General features: G+C 38.2%; 1 protein-coding gene across 10 annotated transcripts in view; it reads left to right on the forward strand.

Moving 5' to 3' along the window:
• LOC105033124 (probable serine/threonine-protein kinase SIS8) overlaps positions 1-15,247 on the forward strand; it is a 123,097-nt gene that overhangs the window by 24,627 nt on the left and 83,223 nt on the right. The gene's annotated exons all lie outside the window — the stretch shown is intronic.

The following is a 15,247-nucleotide window of genomic DNA, read 5'->3' on the forward strand; positions in this document are numbered from 1 at the left end:
ACAATGTTTCAAACAATAAGTATGTTCTATGCAGTACCCAGGAGTGTGTGCTACCTGTCTACAAACTCAACACAAAGCTCATGTCAAAGAAGGGAAGAGACAAATAGCCAAACTTGTGACTATGGTTATTGGCGGCACGAGGACAAATTGACTAAAGAATAGGGAATAAACCATGGGCAGTACTTAGAATAAGGTTGCCAACAGTAATATCATTAGAAAGCAAGCAGACAAAAACGGGGCATATCGTGGAAGAGGGGGGTTTGATATGTGGTAGATGCCCATTTTACTAGAGGGGAATGTATGAGATCTAATACCTCTCAAAAACAACTAAGACAATTTGTTGAAAGCAAGAATGGAGATGAGTAGTAACAATTAGTAAATGATTCACAACTTCAACTCATCAGAGCCACTAGTATGGTTGAGATCTTTTTTTGGTCAGAATAATGATAAGCCACCACCTTAAGTCCAACCTGCTTGATTCTATGCGACATCTTCTCTATTGACACCATTGCCTTTCCTTCTTTTTCTTCTCTTTGCAAAGTGATCTCTTTTCTGTAATTGTTGTTGTGATGGAAGTCATAACCAGGGTACCCAAGTAAGTAGTGACAAGGTCTTACAAGCATGAGATCCAAAGAAACTGAAGATGGTAATTTCTCTCATGGCTATGATCCACCACCACAGTAAAAAGTACCATTACAACAATAAAGTTGGAAAACTTCCAAGTTCCAGCCACTTAAAATTCTTCCAAAACCAAAAATCATAGTCATTCCATAATTTCTACAGCACTGTTAGGGTGTGCGAAGCAAAGTGTGAAACAAGGAACACTCTTCATGTTTGGTTCCACAGGAAGTTTGGGCAGCTGGAAAATGCTTCCAATACTGTTTTTCATTGGAGCACTGATTGTGGTGATGGGCCACTTCCATGAAGAGAACCTGTCTTTTCTTCCTTTTTGTACCTAGCTCCAATATAAGACCACACAAATAACTTCCTGTTCGGGCACTGTGTTCTCGCTACTGTCACGACCTCTATAATAGAAAAGAAGACATGCCTATATCAAACTCATCAACCAACTTGCTTTCATCTGATGCAAGAAATTGGATGTTCACATACATGCATCTTGAAGTTGTGGAATTCAAGCACAAGAAGTAGAAACGTCAACAAACAAATCATTGCAAAACAAAGAGATGAAATAAAAAATAAAATCCAGTGGCTTGGATTTGGGAAGTGGACTGCACAAGAACCCTCATCCATCTAGGAAATCTTACTTGCATGACAAAGGAAGGTGTAGTAGTTAGAGTTGGAAACCGCTTTGCTTTTTGCCACCAGAACTAGGGGATAGACCTTTTGGTACCATCAACATTGTCGGAGATAGAACCAAAGCAAGCAAATTGGAGGCAAAAAAATAGATGGAAGAAGAAGAAAATAGAGGGGTTTTGGCTGGAGAAGAAAAGAAGAGCCAACGGCCACTTAGGGTTTCGTGTTTGAGTTAGAAAAAAGGTCAAACTGGACTGGACTGGCCGATTGGATTGGGTCATTCGGTTCTACTGGATTTGACCGATTTGACCCCTTTGACCTGGGTCAGACGAGCTACCAGTTCTCGGATCAACTGGTTGAACTAGTTTGTGTGGTCCGGTCCAATTTGATGTTATGAACTTTGCAGAAGAGCAACCCATGCTTTAATTGCAGTCTAGTCTTAGGTACTGATGATGAAAAGAAGTTCATTTTCCTAATCCTGAATAGATTGGAAATGGAATGCCATTCATCTATATGTATCAGTACATTTAGGTTGATTTTCACATGCGAACCAATTGTGCAGACCAAGGTTTCAGAATCTGTATCAAGGCCGGTACCAGTTTCTGATCGGTACGGTACTGTATCATACCATATCGGCCCGTACCAACAATGAAAAATAAAAAAATCCCATCCAACAGCTAAAAAAAAAAAGAAAACCAAGCTGAACCAGATCGAATCGGTACTGTACCGCACCGTACCAGACCATACCAGGCAGTTTGGTCTAGTTCAGTGCGGTTCGGTATCGGTTTGGTCCGGTTTTTTTTTTTGCCAGTGGGTAGGATTTTTTTGATTTTTTAATTATCGGCATGGTACGGTACAATCTGGTATGGTATGGTACCATACCGACTAGCAACTGGTATAGGTTCTAGTACCGAATCCGTGAACCTTAGTGTAGACCAACTGCAATTGTGACAAAGTACAATCCTTAATTATATCTTTTTACCACCGTCATTGATAATGAGATATTATGAATTTGTTAATCCTATGCAATTCTACATCTCCAACTGTCTGTATGCTCTAATGATGACATTTAGGTGTGTTTGGATGCACAAAATTAATTGTGATATTCAAGAGTATGCTTGACTTTTAGAATTAGAAATTATGATTGTGTTATTTTGGTTATGAAATGAAATATCCTAGAAATCCTGAAGCTTGATCTTGGAACTTCATAAAATATCTAAACATTCAAATTCAGAATATCAAATGAAAATATAAAATCATGAAGGTGGCTGAGAAGGAAGTTACGAAGGCAGTACAAGAGGCTATTTAAAGTGTGTAAAAAGTTGCATTGCAAATTAGAAATTAACGGTGGGGAGAATGATATCTACAAGATTGCAAGACTAATAGAGGAAAATTAGAAGCTTGACTCAAGTTAAAAACATCAAAGATGAAAATCAAAAAAATTTGGTTGAAGATGAGATCAAAGAATGATGGAGAAGTTATTTTGATAACCTATTTAATAAAAATCATGAAAATAATGTAGGAAGCCTTACTAGTTCTTTGAGGATAGAAATGTTAAGTGTACACATAGAATTAGAGTATCAGAGGTAAAGGAGCCTATGGAAAAGATGAAAAAAGGAAAAATGGTTGTATTTTTAGATGGTGTGACAGTGACATGGTTGACTAATTTATTTAGTAAGATTTTAAAGATGAAGAAGATGCTTGATTAATGGAAGAAGAGCACTATAGTATCGATTTATAAGAATAAAAGTGATACTCAAAATTGTTCTAACCACTATGGTACCATGAAACTTTGGTAGAAGGTGATTAAGCATAGATTGAGGTGTGACACAAATATCAGAGAACTAATTTTGTTTTATGCCAACAAGGTTTGACTGTGAAAGCTATTTTTTCTCCTTTGGAGGCTAATGGAAAAATATAGAGAAAAGATACAAAGTCTTCATATGGTTTTGGTTGATTTAGAGAAAGCATATGATAGAGTATCTAGAAAAATCTTATGATCAGTGTTAGAAAAGAAATTAGTTTCTATTAGATATATTAATGTGATTTAAACATGTATAATGGAGCTACTAGTTTGAGAACTATTGGTGGTTGTATTAGTAAGTCTCTGATCACAACAGATTTACACTAAGGATCTGCTTCAAGTTCTTACCTTTTTGCGCTAGTTATGTATAAGCTTACTAGGTATATTTAAGACAATATTTCTTGGTGTGTGTTATTTGTAGATGATATAGTCTTAGTAGCTGAAACTAATGTTGGGGACGTGGGGTTAAATTGTAAGTTGGAATTATGGAGTGTATTAAAATCTAATGGGTTTAGATTAAGTAGAACTAAGATGGAATACATGATATATAGTTTTAGTAAAATTAGAATTGGAGGTGGAGTGGAACTTGATGTTCATGAAGTTCCTAAAAGAAAGTGATAATTTTTGGTATTTGGGATCGATTATCCATAGGAGGAGGTTGAAGATGATGTTATCCATAGCATTAAAGCTATTGGATAAGATGGAGAAGTGCAACTAGGATATTATGTGATCACATACCTGCCAAGTTGAAAGGATAGTTTTATAGGACAACCACATGATCGGTTATGCTTTATGCTACAGAATGTTAGGCAGTTAGAACACATATCTATAAGATAAGTGTGGCTGAAATGAGAATGTTGAGATAGATATATGGTATAGAATAAGAAATGAAGTTATTCATAAAAGGTAGAAGTAGCATCAAGTGAGGACAAATAGAGAAAAAGGATGGCTTAGATGGTTTGGACATGTATAACCTAGGTCGAGAGATGCACCAGTATGAAAGAGTGACTTGATACAATGTAGGAGAGAGGAATAGAGATAGACCGGAAATCTTATGGGCTGAAGTATTATGTAAGAACTTGAAATTTCTACATCTTTCAGAAATTGTAGCCCTAAATAGAGTGGAATGGAGGACAAGGATTTATTTAGCCGACCTTACCTAGTTTGGTATTATGGCTTATTTGAGTTGAATGGACTGGAACAATCTTAAATTTTGTAGTTAGGTATTAGCTGTAACTATATAGGTTCTTTCTCCAACTACTTTTAAGCGGGATTATTTACTGACACAACTATTATGACTGACTTCCAAACTGATGTTTTGTATGAGAAGACTAAACCATTAAATAGTGATAAGTGATTTGGAAGGTATATCTTGTAGGACATAATTAAAAGACAATGATATAAGCTTGAGCTTATAGTACTTGTTGTGTTATATTTGTCTTGATTGTTCCAAGTTATACCATTCACCACCTTCTTGAAGAAGTGTAAAAATATATAGGTTGTGGACCAACATGATACATATATTTTGCTGAATGTTACGACACCGGTTCTGGACTTGTATGTAATCATATGCTAGTCTGCATAGAGCTCTGCATCTTGCAATAGTATAAGTTGTTTTTGGTGTTGCTATTATTAATTTAAACCAATTAATGGTTTGTGCATGCATCTTTTTAATAGATGAACATAACTAATTCATATACATCTGGCATGCTAATGAGAGATATTTGTGTTGATTTTGACTAACATTTGCATTGTGTAGCTATCAAATATTCTCTTGCACAAATATCACAAATAAACTCAACAATTTTGGTAAAGTCTTGGAGGATACAAGACTTACACTTCATGTGTTAACATGTTTTGGTATGTTAAATATTTAAAGTGCTGTAGATAGTTTATCTATTACTTTATCATGCCATATACTATCAAATGTGCACATTGCACCATACAACATTGTGATTGACATGTGCTGCTATGATCCAAGACCCCACCCAAAAAGGCAAGCTAGAATTTATTATTTGGGATTGTGGGCTTTATATAAGTACCCAAATCTCCCAAATGCATAGCAATATGGACTACATAGATACGGAATGGATTCTCACATACTCCCCCTATTTATGTCCTAGTGCGTTCTTGAAGCAAATGGTCCAAATTCAATTACAAACACCATGATCGGTTTGTGGTTAGTCCACAAAGGGCCCATGTTGCATTGCTTTCTAATCCTCATGGGCCATGGCCTTGGTTTGCTTTGATACGATTGGTAACAACCCATGACGTCACTTGAAAAGGTTAGTCAAAAGTTATTATTTGGGTTGATCTTATAAGTACCTCAGATATCCCGGTACATAGCCAATGCAGGCCTAATTGCACTCTTGCATGTGTCCTCACATGGACAGGGCCATCACTTAGCCTCCAAAGTGCCTAGATAGGCTAGTGTGAAGGAAGTTAATAATATATTTAACTAAGATTAAAAAATCAAGAATTTGTTGATACAAGAATTAAAAGATCAAGTGAAGTTATCTCTACTCAAAGGTTCATCGACTTGGAACTGGACTTATGCCGGTCGGCCGATGGTACGAGTCGGTACACTCTTATACTGAACCTTACTGGGCCTGAACCAATATAGAAATGAGGGAGAACTGGGGAGGAAAAGAGAGAGATTGGGGAGAGGGAGGAAGGAAAAGGGAGGCTGGTGGAGATGCTGACGGTGGCCACCGAAGGGCCGTTGAGGCCTCCGGAGCTCTGCGGTCCTCCCTGAGAGAGATTAGAGAAAGAGATATAGAGAGAGGAGGGGGAAGGGAGAGAAATGGAGGGAGGTGAAGGTGGCAAGGAGGCCGCCGGATGGCTGCCATGGGTAAAGTAGGCAATGGGTTGTCGGCTTCACTGTGAATTGTATTTTTTTTTTTTTTAAAAAGTAATGAATAGGGGTGACCCACCCCTATTTTGAACCCACGTAGTTCGTTGGATGGATTTTCGCTGTTCGATAGCCACAATGGCCACCTGGCACCTCCCCACCATCTTTTCCTCCCTCCATTCCTCTCCCTCCCCCCATCTCTATCTATTTTTCTAATCTCTCTTGTGGAAGACCGCGGAGCCTTGGCGGCCTTGGCAGGCCACCGCTGGCTTTGTCATTTCCTTCCCTCCCCTTCTCTCTCTTCTTCTCTTTCGTTCTCTCTCACTCCATTTTTGTCGGTGCTCCAAATCGAACACTCGAACCGCATCGGTTGGCTATTGGTACAGTTCGGTACAACCCAAACTGTCCGATTCAGAGCAATTAGGTGAATCATGCTGCTTAGTATAGTAGAAACTAGTCTGTAGATTTAAAAGAATAATGCCTTATGCATGCAGATTGATACTTTAGTATATTTTTTAACTTAGTAGGTGAATGTTGAGATATCTTGGCCATCATGAAAATCTAGAGAATTTTGAGCTATCTTCATAGGTTTAAATCCCAATATTAGAATCCATTTTGATAGGAGGCTAAGTTAATCTAATACCAGGGTGGACCAAAATGATCATTAACAAGAATAAAGAGAAAATTAAAAATGTTTAGTATGTGAGAATATGTGCATTTATGTATTTAGTTCCACATCGGTTATGCATTAGGAAGATTCTGGATACTTATACATGGCCCGAGAGAATCTAGATAATATCTTATTTGGCCAGTTTTGGGTGAGGTCCTTGGTTGCTACATTCTTGAAGTTTTTATAGGAGAATTAAGCCACGTGTTTCTGGTTTTGATCACCAATATAGGAGATTGCTTTGAACCATATGTTTTTGGAACCAAGGCTGGTCAATACTGTACTGTACCAGGCATGCTATGTTGTGTCGGAACCGATGCACAGTCTCATACTGTATACACTCAATATGCATTATCATCTCGTATCGTACCACATACCAACACCATAATAGGATGCTACCAGTATAGGATCTGCTACCGAGATGGCAAATTTTGTTTGGAACCTGTAGAGAGAAACTCTAAAAGGGGATTAAGATGGAAATTCATAAACTCTATAAAAGTAGAAGCAGCTCCTTTCCTATCTAAAATGCACAAAAGATCGGGTTTAAAAAGCTGGTATTCTTTGCTTGAGCTAAGATGATATATATTTTTGTTTCTCTCTTTAATATTCTGAATGAGGACTAAGAAACTGGCTTGTACTGCTTGATATGCCTTTTTTCACCTTTTCTTCCTGGTCATTTGGACTGGTTCCATACTGGCCATGCCAAACCTTAGCTGCCCCTGTACTGCTGTTTGTACGGTACTATTCGGAGTTTATATTGGGTCTGTATATTGATTTTCAAATCCAAGGTTTTTGACTGACCAAGAGCCAAACAGAAACAGCCCCTTGAAATCATTATGGGCTTCCTGGACCATCTTTGGAAGTTTAGTCATTGTTTTGCTTGATTTAGTGAAAAAATAAATGTGATTGGCAGTGAAAACTTTTCAGAGTAATTAGATGTTTGGTTGATTCTGTTGCCCATTTCTTAGTTAGTGCTACCTGTTCAGAAACCTTGCTTGTACATTTAATTCATGATTTCCTAGGTTTCTAGATCCTTGTTGCTGTGATTAACTTAGGTCCGGGATATGATACTGTCTCAAACAGTTTTTCTTCACCATTTCCTTTCTTTGCAACACTCGAGCTTCATATTTTTCTAATTTTCCACATACTATCTTTACAACTTCTCCTCGTAATTTTTTTCATGCTTTCATATTTGTTATATTCAAACACAGTCTCTTAAAAGCCTAATTTGGGACCCATACACCAGGGCTGACCTTTCCACTCCTATGTGATAACTCTCAAGTTAACAATTGTATAAGCTCTAGAAGTATGCATCATCTGCCTCTCATCTAGCAATGCCTTCATCAGTTGTTGCTTACTTGATGTGGGCATCAATTAGCTTTCATAGTAAGTCTCTTAATAAATTTAAGTCCCATGTTTTAATTAGTTAAGTTGAGGTTAACTAGATCCAACCTAAACCTTTCCTAAACCTGAACCAAAAACCTTTCCTAAACCTGAACCAAAACTTGGATTCGAGAGAGTTCTTCTCTACCTGAATTTTGAAATTCAAATGGGAGAGAATTAAGCAACAAATTGATGGAGATATCGTAGCAACAACATGGAGTTTGAACTTGAAATTCAAATGGGAGAGATTTAAGCAACCAACTGATGGACATATCTTAGCAACAACTTGGAGTTTGAATCGGAAGTTTGTTAAGATTTCAAGAAGAAAAGTCAGCTGTTGAAAATTGACTTCGTTGGATATAAAAAGGAGTAGGCTTGCAAATGGGTCGGGTCGGACCGGGTCTTGAGTGATCCCGACCCGACCCGATTTCTTGATTGGGTCTTGATATTGGACCCATACCCATTCTAATAAAAAATCGGATCGGGTCGGATCGGGTCCATGGCCGAATTTATTGACCCATTGGATCATTCGGATCGGGTCGGGTCCATATATAACCCAGTCCCAATTCATGAAATGCGGATCCGGTTCGGGTCTAATTCGGACGGATCGGATCATGGGTTTAAAAATCTACATAAAGTGGAATTAGAGGTCACATCGACAGCAAAATAGCATGACCATATCTATTTTTTCATATAGATATTCTCTCCTCTCCTCTCTTCCCATGTCTTCTTACTTCCCCATTAATAGTGGATATTGTATACCATCCCTAAGGCAATAGTAATGTACAACAGTAAATAAGTAACGGGATATTTTAATTATGAACAACTGTTGGTATGTCCTCAGTTTACTTTGTGTTTATGGAAGGACTTAGAAAAGTTCCGAGATTAGCTGTAAGAATGGCATTTCTTGTGCAGTGCATTAATGATCTAGTGATAGTGTGACAGTATTAAAGATTTTAGTAAGAGATTTAAGAAAGAATTTGGGTGAGTCATTCTTTTGGTCCAAGCTCATATTCTTATTTGGATGAGTCATTCTAACTGAGTTCGGGTCTTATATTTGAATCCGGTTCGGATCAGGTCGGGTCGGGTCATATATCTTGAGATCCAAATTAACCCAAAAGTCTCTACGGATCAGGTCGGGTCGGGTCCAAATTCAGAAAATCTAGACCCGACCCGGAAAGATGAACGGATCCAATTTTTGAACCCGACCCGGCTCCATGGGTCTTTTAAATGGATTCGGGTCGGGTCTAATCGGGTCGGGTCGGGTCGGATCACGGATCAACTCGATCCATTTGCAGCCTTAAAAAGGAGGGTGCTGACTTCAAAGAAGAGGGGAGAAAAAAAAGAAAACAAAAGAAAATTCTGGATCTACCTCTTCGCAGCCCTATTTGGGTGTTATCCTCTCCTTATTCTGAGCCTGGATTGGCCCCTCTTCTTCTCTACCTGAGCTTGGATTGGCCTCCTTGTTTGCTGTCCCTGTTGTGCAAAGTAGAGAACTATAGGCTGAAGCAATTATGGTGCTGATTTGCTGCTGAAAACCGATCCAGACAGCGGAAAGTTGGAGTTACTTGTAGTTGAAAGGAACTTCGATGCTTCTTAATAGCTTGGATTGAGGTATTAGGTATAACCCAAAGTTCTCCACTTCCCTCTAAGCTTATCTAAATCCATTTGAAACCCATCTTTAACCTAGTACCTGCAACCTCCGCTCCACAAACCAGAACTTATTTAACTAAAGATTTGGGACTGGTGTTTATTTTGAGACTCGTTAGGAAGTTTGTTTCCTTGTTAGTTGTTTTGTTAATAAATTGTTATTCGAATATATTGTGATTTAATTAAGTTTATGTTTGGCTTTTTTTTTTTTTTAATTCTAATAAAATTTGGTATATTTTCTTGTGATTCAATTAGCCATTTCGGTTTCTTTTCCTGTTGAATCGTATTTTGTTCTCTTATTTATTGCAAGTGGTTCTCCAAAAGTGGGAAAACAATGTTTGCATTGCATCAAATTGGTATCAGAGCAAGTTCTGAACCTAGGGTTTGCATTTAGTTTCAAAAAAATTTCCACACCTAGTTGTATATTCATTTTTTTTTTTCCCAACAAGAGTCATCTAGTATCCATTAGCTGCCATGTCAACCTCCAATTCCAATTAAAACCCACTTGGCAATGATTGGAAAGCTGCCTATGAAAGGCAACAAGAAGTAATCATGCATCAACAACAATCATTGAATCGATTGAAAGCCAGTGTGGCTGAGATTAGAAATATGCTCCAAATATTTCAATTCAGAAACCAAACAGTCCAAAATCCACCTAGGGCTGATAGGCAACCTAGAGGAGCTTTACCAACACGAGACCTGGTAGGAGAGTTCGATGACCCAGACCATCTCACAAATGCCCAACATGAGCCTAACAACAAAAACCTTAGGACTAAAGACAGGTGAGATTAGGGGATTAAAATTGACGTAGGTGAGTTCGAGGGCAAATTAAATTCAGAGTTCTTAGATTGGATAGAAAAGGTTGATCAATTCTTTGAGTGGAAAGAAATACCAGATGATAAAAGGGTCAAATTTGCTAGCTTCAAATTGAAGGGGCATGCACTAGTTTGGTGGAAACAAGTCCAATATGATAGGCTAAGGTCTGGAAAAGAAAAAATTAACTCATGGGACCACATGAAAAGAAAACTAAAAAGAAAATTTTTGTCAGTTGACTTCAATAAAACTATTTTCCAAAAGCTTCACAACCTAAGGCAAGGAACTAGAACTGTGCAAGAGTACACCGAAGACTTTTATTCACTATTTGCACGACATGACATTAGGGAAACAGAAGAACAGATAGTAGCTCGCTATGTAGCAGGTTTATGACCCCAAATTCAAGATGAACTGAGCCTCCGTGACTTCCAGAAGGTTGATACAGCCTATAGTTGAGCCCTTAGGGTTGAAAATAAACTAAAAAGACTGACTATTCGTAGATTTGAAGGTAGAAGTAAAGGACCCATTAAGACAAACAATAGCATACAAGTTAAACCTGCCCAACAATCATCAGGAAAAGAACATGGAGTCTTAGGTCCTAAACCTCCTGGAGTGATTTGCTATAAATGTAGGAAGACATGACATAAATCTTCAGAATGCTCATTAAGAAAATTTAATCCCCACATAAACCTAATAGAACATGAGGATGCAAACATTAATGAAGACGAGGAAGAACAAGTAGAGGATGATCATTGTGAAGCTGAGGGTGCCGATCTAGAAGCAGAATATGACGCCTATAATGCAACGGAAGGACAATCACTTGTCATGCATAAGTTGATGATAAACCCTAAGGTCCCGAGCGATAACATATGTCATAGGCGTAGTCTTTTCCAAACAACTTGTGCATCTAGCGGATGATTGTGTAAACTGATAATAGATAGTAGGAGCACTAAAAACTGTGGCTTAAGAAATGGTCGACAAGTTAGGCTTGAAAACTGATAAGTTAAATAGGCCATACAAGATAGCATAGTTCAATGGTGGTGGTGAGGTTCCAGTTGATCATAGGTGCCTAGTTAAATTTTTTGTTGAAAAGTATAAGGATGAGATTTGGTGTGTAGTTCCTTTAGAAGTTTGTCATATCCTATTAGGCTGGCCTTGGCAATTTGATAGAAAAATCATTCACGATGGGGAAAGAAACACATACACATTTACAAAGGATAAAGTGAAAATCACATTGCACCCACAAAGAGAGGAACCAAATTTTAGTGGAGAGGACCACTCCGTAAACCATAGTAGTGGTGGAAGGGAACGGGTAATGACTCTTAGCGAAAAGTGATTTCAAGTAGATTTAGAGGAGTTGCCCATAGTTTACGCTTTGATGAGCAAAGAAGTTTCTGAGGTGAGTACGATTCCAAAGAAAATTCAATCACTGATCTCTGAATTTTCTGACATCATTCCAGAAGAACTTCTTGATGGATTACCACCTATGAGGGACATCCAACATCGCATAGATTTAGTTCCGGAAGCTACCCTTATTTCATTATCGAATGAGTCCCTTTGAGTACAAGGAGCTACATTGACAAGTGACAGAATTGTTAAGGAAAGGCTACATTAGAGAAAGTCTTAGTCCGGTAGGGCTACCCGCACTCCTCATACCAAAGAAAGATGGATCTTGGTGAATGTGCATCGATTGTCATGCAATAAACAAAATAACCATCAAATATAGGTTTTCCATTCCTAGGCTTGATGACATGATAGATATGCTTAGTGGAGCAAAAATCTTTTCAAAAATAGATCTTAGGAGCAGATACCGTCAGATTAGGATAAGACCCGAGGATGAATGGAAAACAGCCTTTAAGACACTTGAGGGATTGTATGAATGGATGGTTATGCCATTTGGTCTATCAAACGCACCAAGCACTTTCATGAGAGTTATGAACCAAGTGCTCCATCCTTTTATAGGAAAGTTTGCCATTGTCTATTTTGATGATATCTTAATATATAGTTCATGCCTCAAAAGCCATTTAGGACACTTAAGGAAAGTTTTACAAGCCTTGAAAGACAATCATCTTTTCGTCAATTTGAAGAAATGTACCTTTCTCACTAATAGCTTAGTCTTTCTAGGATACATTGTATCGTCCGAAGGATTGAAAGTTGACCCCGCTAAGGTAGAAACCATCCAAAACTGGCCAACTCCAATCACAGTCAGCGAAGTTAGGAGTTTTCATGGGCTAGCTTCCTTCTATTGTCATTTCATAAGAAATTTAGATAAGAAATTTTAGTTCTGTCATTGCTCCCATCACTGATTGTTTGGAAGCAACAAAATTTGAATGGACCCATGAAGCTGAGAAGAGTTTTGATCTCATAAAAGCTAAAATTACTAGCGCACTAGTATTGGCGCTACCCAACTTTGAGAAAATTTTTGAAGTTGATTGTGATGCTTCTAAGATAGGTATAGGTACAGTCCTTAGTCAAGAAGGGCACTCGATGGCGTTCTTTAGCGAGAAGCTGAATGAAGCACGAACTAGATACTCCATATATGACTTAGAGTTCTATGCTATCGTTCAAGCTTTACGTCATTGGAGACATTATCTAATTCAAAGAGAATTCATGTTGAACACAAACCATGAAGCACTAAGATACTTGAACTCCCAGAAGAATCTCAACAAATGACATGCAAAATAGACTTCCTTCTTGCAAGAGTATACTTTTCACTTGAAACACAAACCAGGGGTTACTAATAGGGTTGCTGATGCCCTTAGCTGACGATCTAGCCTATTAGTGGGCATGTCCATACAAGTTGTAGGATTTGAATCCCTTAAAGATTTGTATCAGGATGACCCATACTTTGCTTCAATCCTCGAGGCTTGTTTAGAGAAAGGCATAGACTCAACAAACAATTTTGTCATTTAGGATGGGTATTTATTTAAAGGAACACAGCTTTGTATACCTGAAGGATCACTTAGAGAGAACTTGGTACAAGAATTGCACAGCGGAGGTTTAGGAGGACACTTTGGTTAAGACAAGACTTTGGGATTGGTACAAGAAAGATACTTTTGGCCTAAGATGCGGAGAGATGTTGTGAGATTTCTAGAGAGATGCCCAATTTGTCACACTTTTAAGGGCCATAAACAAAACACGGGGTTATATACACCTTTACCAATGTCTATTGCTCCTTAGGAGGACATCACCTTGGACTTTGTATTAGGTTTACCACGAACTGCTAGAAATGTAGATTCAGTTTTTGTTGTTGTTGATCGATTTACAAAAATGGCACATTTCATACCATGTCAAAAAACATCAGATGCATCACATATAGCAAACTTATTTTTTAAAGAAGTAGTATGTCTACATGGCATTCCTAAATCTTTTACATTAGATAGAGATACTAAATTTTTCAGCTATTTTCGGAGTACTCTTTGGTCTAAATTGGGAACAAAATTACAATTTAAAAGCGCGTGCCATCCCCAAACGGATGGACAAACTGAAGTGGTCAATCGATCATTAGGAAATTTACTAAGCTGTTTAGCGGGAGAAAAGCCATACCAATGGGACTTAATTCTACCACAAGCTGAATTTGCCTATAACAGCTCTATTAACAGAACGATTGGAAAGTCCCCTTTTGAAGCCTTGTATGGCTGATCGATTCCTCACTTCCTAGATAGAAACCCTTTATCCTTTTCCGGAAGAATCGGTGCTGATGCAGAAGATTATTTAAAAAACATTGAGGAAATGCATCGAAGTATCCTTGATAAGCTACAGGTTTCTTCTCATAAATATAAGGAAGCTTCTAATCAACATTGAAAAGAGAGTGTTTGACGAAGGGGATTTTGTCATGGTCCATTTTTAAAGAGATTTTTGGTTGGTACGTATAGCAAACTGAGTAGAAAGAAATTTGGCCCCTACTACATCATCAAAAGATTAGGGCCTAATGCTTACCTACTAAAACTTCCGACCGATATACCAACTTCACCGGTGTTCAACATCGCCGACCTATGCAAATACCATGGAGATCCACCAATAACTACTGAAACCCATGCTTCACCTTTTCACGACACGAGTAACAGTACTACGGACCAGATTGAGGATATCGTGGATGTGCGTGACACTGCTACACGTCACGGAGTGACTCGACGATTCCTTGTTAAGTGGGAAGGACGACAATTATTAGGTTGTAGTTGGGTGGAAGAAGTTGAACTTTGGAGTCTTCGTAATGACTTGTACGAAAACTACATGGAAGCCATCTCGACGGGATCGAGATCTTTCCACCCCGGAGGAAATGATGCGGGCATCAACTAGCTTTCATGGTAAGTCTCTTAATAAATTTCAGTCCTATGTTCTAATTGGATAAGTTGAGGTTAACTAGACCCAACCTAAACCTTTTCTAAACCTGAACCAAAAACCTTTCCTAAACTTGAACCAAAACCTGGATTCAAGAGAGTTCTTCTCCACCTGAATTTTGAAATTCAAATGGGAGAGAATTAAGCAACAAACTGATGGAGATATCCTAGCAACAACTTGGAGTTGGAACTTGAAATTCAAATGGGAGATATTTAAGCAACCAAGTGATGGAGATATCTTAGCAACAACTTGGAGTTTGAACCAGAAGTTTGTTGAGATTTCAAGGAGAAAAGTCAGCTGTTGAAAACTGACTTCGTTGGATATAAAAAAGAGGGTGCCAACTTCAAAGAAGAGAGGAGGAAAAAAAAGAAAATTCTAGATCTACCTCTTCGCAGCCCTATTTGGGTGTTATCCTCTCCTTATTTTGAGCCTGGATTGGCCCCTCCTCTTCTCTACCTAAGCCTAGATTGGCCTCTCTGTTTGC

This window comes from Elaeis guineensis, chromosome 3, assembly GCF_000442705.2.
Source record: "Elaeis guineensis isolate ETL-2024a chromosome 3, EG11, whole genome shotgun sequence".
Taxonomy (NCBI): domain Eukaryota; kingdom Viridiplantae; phylum Streptophyta; class Magnoliopsida; order Arecales; family Arecaceae; genus Elaeis; species Elaeis guineensis.